The sequence below is a fragment of the Mesoplodon densirostris genome, chromosome 4, assembly GCF_025265405.1.
Source record: "Mesoplodon densirostris isolate mMesDen1 chromosome 4, mMesDen1 primary haplotype, whole genome shotgun sequence".
NCBI lineage: Eukaryota > Metazoa > Chordata > Mammalia > Artiodactyla > Ziphiidae > Mesoplodon > Mesoplodon densirostris.
The window spans coordinates 16,866,069-16,876,251 of record NC_082664.1 but is presented as its reverse complement, the minus strand read 5'-3'; the positions used below and the strand labels follow the sequence as shown (position 1 = coordinate 16,876,251).

Below are 10,183 nucleotides of genomic sequence, written 5' to 3'. Positions count from 1 at the left end.
AAGGTCAATAAGTAGCTATTAAAATTTTTAAGCGAGTGAATGACACGATCAAATTTGTGCTTTAGGAAGATGATTACTCTTGACTCCAGGTCCCAGAGGACACTGGTCTGGCTTGGTGTGCTGGTGCAGCGACACTGACCTTCACCTCTAAGGAAGCTGAGCCCTTGTTTTCCTTGCCTTTCTTGGGCCATAGATGTTGCAATACAGCTATGTTTAGATCTACATACAGAAAATCCATATTCAAATGAAACATCAATTCCCGTAAGGACAAATTTCTGTCTCCCCAGAGTGGAAGATGTCTGTTGTAAACAACCTGCTACCAAAAGTCTGGCTGATCTCCTTGGTCTCCACTGCTGGCAGGTTGGGCATTCAAGAGCAGCCTTAGCTAGATCAGTGGGGACCCATCAAGCCTCTGCCACACGCCCATTCTGTTCTTGTGCCTTTTGTCCAGCACAGAATCATCCTTCCCCACTGGTCATTGAGAGACCCCTCTGCAGGGATGTTCCCTGGGGGACAGTAATATCTGCATACTTTGTGCCCATTCCTATAGGTGAGTCTACATACCTCTTCCCCAGACTTGCTTGTCCCTAGTTTTCCAGTCCTTTTCCTTCCAGACACAAGGCCAATCATCCATACAAAATGGGTAACCAAGCTTACTGTTCATCACTTTCTTACTGGGTAATTTCCTATCTCTCCCTTGACTAATGGACAGGGCTAATAGGAAGTTTTTATGTCTTCTCAGGGGATGGACACACAGAATTGAGTGATCAGTCACACCTAGTGGCAGCCTGCTTGCTAACAAATCCTCATGTTGGCTCTCCTTACATCTACTTTCCCCTTGTCCTGATCTCTGGGATTATTCTCAAGCCTTTAAGCTGTGCTTCCAAGGGAGCCCAGGCTAAATGGTTGGCATCAGGAGGGACCCTAGAAATCAAACAATAAGAATGGGATTTTCCAATTAGATTACTAGTGGTAGTTACTATTACCCTGCACTGGGTGCATCAGAGTTGGTTGAATATTCATCCAGTTTGTAAAATTTTAACTGTGACATCACACCAGTGACAGCTATAAAGAAAGTGCCTAAATGTTCTAGATTGCTTTTCCCATTCTCACAAGCTGGGAGTGCAATGGGATAAATTACTATGTTGTCACACTTTTCTGAACATATGGAAGGAAAGCTGTTGGTAATCAGGGGGATAGCTGAATAGGTGCTGTGGGTGCTCAGGTGTATTAGTTCCCTGTGAAATATTTCAGCATTTCTTCTTTCTGATGATTTGGTAACTGATGGCATTTTCCGCCTTCACTGATTCCATGCTCTAAATCAGTGAAACTCTACCCTGATGTGTACAACTGAATTGCCTCAGTGCTTAAAAAAATCAATGCATGTATGGACTCCATCATTTATATCAGAATCTCTAAAAGCGGGGCCCAGATATCTGTGTTTTTAAAAGCTCCTCACATGGTTGTAATGTGCAGCCAGGGTTGATGACAGCACTTCCAGACCAAGAGAGAGAGGAGGGTGGAGGGTGACTTTTACATTCATTGAGCAAGCACTACCATTGGCATCTTCCCTTTTTATACATATGCAGTTTCAACAACAGTGATATGGAAAAGAGTAATCAGATTTCTTCTTGAAGGAATATGCCAACAGTTTGGTAGAAATACTTATATTTGATTCTTGGGGTAAAAGTTGAGTCCTCCCAAGGGCATATTCAAAACAAAACTGTTGGGTTTCCCTGGTGGCGCAGTGATTGAGAATCTGCCTGCCAATGCAGGAGACACAGGTTCGAGCCCTAGTCTGGGAGGATCCCACATGCCGCGGAGCAACTGGGCCCGTGAGCCACAACTACTGAGCCTGCACGTCTGGAGCCTGTGCTCCACAACAAGAGAGGCTGCGATAGTGAGAGGCCCACGCACTGCGATGAAGAGTGGCCCCCGCTCGCCACAACTAGAGAAAGCCCTCGCACAGAAACAAAGATGCAACACAGCAAAAATAAATAAATTAATTAATAAACTCCTACCCCCAACATCTTCTTAAAAACAAACAAACAAAAAAAAAAACTGTTTCCAAAAATCGCACGCATATGAGAAGGAGAGGAATTGGATGGCCTTTGTGGGACTGGGAAAGAGAATGTAAAGAAGAGGGATAGGAAAGAATAAAGCACAAAGTAGCCTGCTGTGAGCCTCCAGATCTTCCACGACTCAACTCCCAGTGCTTGGGGTTAGGACACCTTGTTGACATAGTAAGTGTCAAGGTTTCTACCCAGGTGACATGGTCAGTATGAAAACAGGAGCTGGATGGTCAGGAATGTCTCTCCCAAGGTCTATGTCTCAATGTGATAATAGCTAATATTCACTGAGAGTAATTTTAGACATTCAGGAGTTGCAAAAGGAAGTTGAAAGATGCTGTCTGTCCCATTGTGACAGAAAAGAACCTGATGATGTCAGGAGATCACCTTGGTGATGGGCTCACAGCTAGCGCTACACTTATGAGGCTCCACAGAGAGCCAGTGGGACCAAAAATGCCCCTCCAGGGTGCTCAGCTCTTGAGAGTAATCATGAACCAGCACTTCCCAAAGGGTGTTCTCTGGAATTGGAGTTCTACAGACGTTAAATGAAAAAAATGTACAAGGGTTTCATGGTCAAAGATGTTGGGCCAAAGGGCTAAATGAAAGGTCTTCCAAAGCCTTTAGTTTGCTAAATGAGCCTGGTGAGGGTCCAAGAGGGGAAACAAGACTGCAGCTCTCCTGCACGTTCTCATGAAATACCTCAAAGACCCCAATTCCCTGAGAGTCATTTTGGGAAACATTCTTACAGGCCTATGTATGAATGACTGAGGACAAATAGATGTTTTTGCAAGAAATGAACAGAGACAAAAAAGTATAAGTACATGCACTTATACATTTCAAATTTGCCTTCTTTTTAAATCAGAAACAAAAGTAAGTTGTTTTTCCTTTTTCTAGAAATAAGCCTTCATCAAAACAAACTGTTAGGCCATGGGAATTCACTGGGCATTTCCGTTACTGGTCTCTCGCCGCAGGAGCTACCTATTGAAGACAATGTCTGGAAGCTTCTACTTTGTCATTGTTGGTCACCATGATAATCCGGTTTTTGAAATGGAGTTTTTGCCAGCTGGAAAAGCAGAATCTAAAGACGACCACCGCCATCTGAACCAGTTCGTAGCTCACACTGCTCTCGACCTCGTAGATAGAACATGTGGCTGTCAAACAACATGTACCTGAAGATGGGGGACAAGTTCAGTGAGTGGTTTGCTTCAGCATTCGTCACTGTGTGTCATATGAGATTTATTATGTTGCATGACGTCAGGCAAGAAGACGGAATAAAGAACTTCTTTATCGATATCTATGATTTATACATAAAGTTTGAAATGAATCCATTTTATGAACCCAATTCTCCTATTTGGTCAGGCGCATTTGACAGAAAAGTTCAGTTTCTTGGGAAGAAACACCTTTTATGCTGAATACAAAAAATTTGGAAGTAAACAGTGTCACTACAGTAGGGTATACTCAGGAATGTGTACATTGTAAGTAACTTGATTAAACAGCATGGAAAAGTTTTAGTTGTAGCCTCAATTTATCTAAACCTAATGAAATTGCTTTTATATTTAAAACTAGTATATTCAGTTTCTTACGATTCTCAACAGATTGATATTTGCTTGTGAACAGTATTAGTTATGAAGAGTTCTTTCTCGGTAATCTTGACATATTTTTATTTTAAAAATTGAGAATAAGCTTTTGACTTTCCTCATTCAGATAGCTTGATCTTGTTGTAATAATCCACAACCAAATGTCATTGTCAAGATTTGGTAGGCAGATTTAAAACCAAAAGCTTCTGCAGTAGGGAATGAAGTTGATAGCATATACATGGGCTCATCTATACATCTGAGATGTTATGAAAACGTATAGATAGTATACATAGAAGTAGTATATGTACACTAAGAAGCCAAGAAGCCAGAGCAGACAGCTTTGCAGTGCCAAATGCCACAGGCCTGCCCCTGTCAGAGACTGGGAACGGCGATCCTCCTGTAATCCTAGAATCCTGGATCCATGTTTGTAAAGTGGGAGGCTAGGACCAAACTGACAGGTTGTTTTCTTATGTTTCCTTTCCTCAGACAGTAAACTAAAGATTAAGTGAACCCGCTGATAGCTGTACTAGTAAAAAGTTGTAAGGCAGCTTTAGAATTGTAAACAAAGAAAAGCTTGCATCACATTAACCCTTGCGCTCTTGGCTGTTTAGGCTGTATACCATACCGGAGGGGGCGGGAGTGACTTCTTTTGTACTGTAACAGCGTGGGATCTTACAGTAAACCATGAAATGTCCATTGAAAAGCAAATAATATAACTGGGTATTTTCTGTGCTAATTGCAAGCGCTTGAAGAATTTTGTTCCATTCTGAATAACCTGAGCAAGTAATTCTAAGTTTGGTCTTGTATCTTTGTGTGAAGTTGTTAGCATAATCTTTACCATATTTATTTGATATCCTAAATAAAGGTGTTTGTCCAAGGGAAAAAAAAAACAAAAACAAAAAACAAGCTGTTAGCCTGCACGAGGCATTGTGTATTCCACGGATGTTTATCCCCCATTGGTTGTACATGATGTAATGGCTCTGCATAGTTATTTCACTGACTCCTTGAAACTGCAACTCCCTGTTGAGAGTTGAAGTAATATATGTGAGAACAGTAGGGAACCCGAACGTAAAGAATTCATCCTGGGCTTCCCTGGTGGCGCAGTGGTTGAGAGTCCGCCTGTCGATGCAGGAGACACGGGTTCGTGCCACAGTCTGGGAAGATCCAACATGCCGCAGAGCGGCTGGGCCCATGAGCCATGGCCGCTGAGTCTGCGCATCCGGAGCCTGTGCTCGACAACGGGGGAGGCCACAACAGTGAGAGGCCCGCGTACCACAAAAAAAAAAAAAAAGAAAAAGAATTCATCCCGCTGGATTGTTTCCTATCGTACGTTCATGATGTGACTCCACAAGTCGACCGCAAACCAAGAAGCAGTTCACATTTAGTAGCCAGAGGTTAGAAACAGGTTGTGCTTCGGGGTCAAGTTACCTTTACTGAAGTGGAGAGAGTGTGATGATGTAGCTTGGGAGTGGGAGGCAAGAGACCTGAATTCTCGTCCCAGTGATACATACTCTTGCTATGTGACCTTGGCCAAATTCCTAGTTGTCTCATCTGTAAGGTGGGGCTTTAGATGCTCTTGCAGGTCTCTTCCAGTTTGAATCTAGGTGTATCTGGATAACTGCACGATAATAAACGTAAGCCATTCCAAAGTGACGGGAGAAAACCTTGGAGAACTTAGAATGTACAAAAAGGGCCCTCCTTAGGAAAGACCCCTTCTTAACAATGAGGCTCCAGAATTTTTAAAGCCGTTATTTTCTGTGGGCCTGGGGGTAGAGATAGCGAGATGCTTAGTTTGAGAAAGCTTTACTCATTCCTAAGGCTCCTTTTCTTACTCTGTTGAAGGTTACACGATGCTGGGAAAAGGCTGAGGGGTCCAGGCCCTGAGTCTCCATGCGATGTTGCTATCCAGCTCGGGCCCTTCACATGAGTGTCCAGCCATGATGCTCCTGCGCTCAGCTGTGGTGGCCAGGGCTGTGTGTCTCCACGCCTGCTTAGTCCTCTCTTGCACCCTTGCAGCTGTCCTTGACTTGACGTTTATATTGATACCTTCTTTCCCTCTGCCCTTTACTTCCTCGTGGACGACTGGAGTTCTCACGGTGGAGCAAATATTTTTCTGAGGGTTGTGAAGAGCTCAGTCTGTACAAGAGCAACAATCTCTGTCCCATCGCCCAAGAATGGTCAGCATAACTTTCCTTAGAAGTAATAAGACAACAAAATGTTTGAATTTTCATACGCTGTCATATTAAATTCTCAATGATTCACCTCATTTTGTCTCCCTATTAGAATTTCTGATGTCTGAATTGGAAGGTTGGCGTGGCCAGGATGTATATAACTTGAACAAAGCTCTCCATGTGATTCTAGCATTCTCTCCATCTCTCCACTCCCCCACCCAAACATGAGGCTTCTCTCCTTCTTTCATCCTTTAGCTCTAAACATAGAGAAGCAGGACATTTTTGTTGACCTTAGCAGTGTTGAAAGGTTAATTTCATTTGCGGCTTTCGACTTCCTGTGTGAAATTATGGGAAGAACTGTAACAGAATACATTTTTGTTCATGTGACCTTTTTCCCATTTTAGGTATATCCTTCTAAAATGTCTCTCTCATAATACTGCCCCCTCCATAATTCAAGCCCCTGGACAACTGGTAGAACCTCCAGCGTGGTCTTTACTGCGTCTTCTCATCCATTCTTCACACAGCAGCTAGAGGGATCTTCTAAGAAGTCTGATCAGGACTCGTCCCACTGAAAACTCTCTTGTCTTCTACTGCTCTTAGGGTAGATTCTAAAACTCATAACATGGTTGACAAGAGCTTTGTTGTCAGACACAGTCCTAACAATATATCAGATCTCAACTCTGGCCACTTATCCCCTTTCCTTAAGTTTCCATCACACCAGCCTCCTGCTTTTTGCCTTGCTCCTTTCTGCATCAGGGCATGCTGGTCCTTCAGCCTGGGACCATCTTTGCTCCATTTCTTCATGTTCCCAGTTATAAATCATCATGTAGGTGGATAAGGATGCCACTTTCTTAGGTTGCGGAGTCTATGATTATTACTTAGAACCCTATCTGAAACTTTAGTTCAATGAGTAGTGTGTGTATAAAAGTTAAAATATCTTTATTTTTTTCACATGGGGAGCCGATTTTTTGGCACTGTTAATTGAATGGCCATCCCTCCTGTATTACACAATGCCACTTTTCCCATATTTCTTAATTCTGGTGTGAACCTAAGTCTGTATCTACACTCTCTCCTCTTTTATTGAACTTTTGTGCCTATTTCTATACCATCACCACTCTGCGTTAATTACCATATAGTTTTATAATAAATCTTTATATCTGGTAAGGAGATTCTTTCCCTCCTAATTGTTCTTCAAGAATTTTTTTATTCTTGGCCCATTACACTTCCACTGGGCTTTTTGGACCAATTTATCAAGTTCTGTGAGGAGACCCTGTTGAAATGTTCGTTAGAATTGAATTGAATTTTACAGGTAAATTTTGGGACATTTTAAATATTTATGCCTTCTCATCCAGGAAGTTAGCATATGGTTCTATTTTGTGTGAATCTTTTATGGCTTTCAATAAAGTTTTATAATATTCTCCATAAAAATCTTAGACATCTATATTAGATTTATTGCTAGGTCACTTCTAGATTTTATCACAAGTTTTTGATACTGCAAATGGCATTTTTAAAAATTTATCCTTTCATTGGTTGTGGTTTGTGGTTGAAGCACAAGGATGAATTCATTTTTCATAAGGTAATCTAGTATCTAGCAACTTTGATGAAGTCTCTTAGTAGCTCTAGTTTTTGCCTTTAAAGTCCTTTAGTTTTCTATGTAGAAATTAATATTTTGCTCACAAATAATGACAATTTGATTTTTATTTACCTATCATTTTAATTATCTATTTTCATATATTATTCTGCTAACTAGGTCTTTCATAATAATGTTGATTAAAACTGGCATAACAGACATCCTTGTCAGATTTCACTATTAAGTGTAATATTTGCTCTTGGCTTTCTTTGTGATTTCCTTTCTCGGGTTAAAAAATTTGTTATAAGTTCCTATTATAAATTAGTATTAGCATTAATAATTAGTATTAGCATTATGAATGCTTTCTCTGAATTTGCAGAGATTACCATATGGCATAAAATGAGATGGAATATTTTCCCTCTTTTTCTATTTTCTAGACCAGTTTGTATAAGATGAGAATTATTTGTTTTTTGAAGAACTGTTCGAACTTGCCTATAACATCATCTGGACCTATGCTTGTTTTTTCATTCCTTATTTATTTCTCACTTCTGCAGATTTTCTTTCTACCATGTGAAATTGGGAAGCACACTTATTAAAAATTTCTATATATTATGTATAGTATCCTGAATTTCTACATGTTATGCAAGTTTTTGTATCAACGTGATCCACCAGATTTCTAAAGTCAGAAGTCTTGGATTAGTCCTTTAAAAAATTTTTTTGCTGGGCTTCCCTGGTGGTGCAGTGGTTAAGAATCCGCCTGCCACTGCACGGGACACGGGTTCGAGCCCTGGTCTGGGAAGATCCCACATGCCACGAAACAACTAAGCCTGCGTGCCGCACAGCTAAAGCCTGCACGCTGCACAACTACTGAAGCTTGCACGCCTAGAGCCCATGCTCCGCAACAAGAGAAGCTACTTGCAATGAGAAGCCCGCACACCACAACAAAGACGTGGCAACCAGAGAAAAGCCTGCGCACAGCAACGAAGACCCAACGCAGCCAAAAATAAATTAATTAATTAAAATAAATTTATTTTTAAAAATGTTGTTTTGCTTACTATTGTAAAATGAGGTCTCTATTTTATTATCTATTTTGCTAGTTAATACTGGTATATAGGAGGCATACTTGCATTCAGTTCTAATCACTTTGCTAAGCTCTTTAAAATGTATCCAGCATATTATCAGAGTCAGCAGTCTGTGACTGCAAAATAATATTTTATTTTCTTTGGTATTCAAGATACAAAGAGTACTAGGCCTATTGCATGGACTACCAGAAATCTATTTTTCTCCAGGGTTTCACTTTCCAATAGATTTTGGAGAAGCTCTAAGGAATGTATCTACATAAATGGTTCTCTGTTGGTGGAGTCATCCACTTGTTCCTGCAGCCCATGCTCTGAACCACTGCTTCTCCAAAGCCAGGCACAGCCCCTCTCACCACCTCACAGAGCATTCCACATCCTTATCAGATTCCTCCAAGCTTGGACATGATCCTCTCTCATAATTCCCAAAGTATTTAACAAAACTTATTTGTGAGCACCTACAGGAGATGATCAAGTGACTTATAACGGAAAGAAAATTTGTCTCTCGTCAGACTTTCAAAAACAACGCTCCAGAAGAAAATGAAACAATATATTTAAGACACTCAAAGAAAAAGAATGTGCTCTAAGGGTTGTACAACCAGCCAAATTGACTTTCAATATCAAAAGCTCTAAACTTAGTATCAACATCTAAATATTCAACCCTTAACCCTTTCCTGAATCTACCAGAGATCAACATTCAGACACACAACATGTCTAGGACTTTGTCATAAGTACTGGCATATAGTTATTTACAGAACTAAGTTGAAATGAGAGTAAAAAGACAAGATTATAGTGTGTAATAGTTATATGTTCTGACGATGTAATCACAGTCTAACTAAAAAATGCCTGGGGGGAGCATCACAGAAAAGCTTTTAATCGTTTTCATAATCCTTTGATGGATAGTATTGATATCAGTATTATGGGACAAACACTGTGTATGACATAGGATGAAACAAATTAGTAATTATGACCTATTCTAATTCTATTATCCCCTCTGTTCTGGAGAACCAGGATTCTTAGTATGGAACAAAGAAGAGACAGATGTAAGCTAGAAGAGGGTAAGTAGAAACTCAATTGTCCTGAATTTGAATTGAATGAGTGTATATTAGTAGAATTCAAATTTATATTTATGAATATATATGTATGTATATATATCTAAGAAGCTCTCATTTCAAGATCACAGTCTGGGTGCAAAGGATGCTCCGTGTCAATGGGCTGGTCCTAAATCTGTCCACTGAAAATTTCTGGAAACAAGGACACAACCCAGTAGCACTGAGCCTCCATAACACCCACAATAGGATTTGAAATGAGGGTTTCTTAGAGATGTGACTAAGTTCAGGACAGTGGCAGGAAATACACAAGATGATCCTGGACCATGTTCTTAGCCCATAAGGGTCATGTTAAATGGAACCAACTTGAAGAAGCTCCTCAAGGCCAAATATGGGGCTATTTGAGTTTTAATAAAGATAGATTAGTACCTATCAAATGTGCTTAAATATATGAGTTTTTAGGGTTAGTCATACTTAGAGAAGGATTTGGGAAACCAACTTATTATCTTGAAAACGAATCAAGGGGAAAGCATCAAGCACTCATCCTGTCTTTCCTATATGAATTGTATCTCTGTACCTAAATAGTAGATCAGGAGAAGTGACTCTTCAAAGGAAGATTCCAGTCAATAAATTAACAAGAAGTGAAATTCCCCTTTGGCAGCCCCTACTTA

The 10,183-nt window shown here is 40.4% G+C and overlaps 1 pseudogene; it reads left to right on the top strand.

Moving 5' to 3' along the window:
* The first annotated feature begins 3,056 nt into the window (after positions 1–3,056).
* Positions 3,057–3,481, top strand: LOC132488018 (trafficking protein particle complex subunit 2-like; annotated as a pseudogene).
* Positions 3,482–10,183: the final 6,702 nt, after the last annotated feature.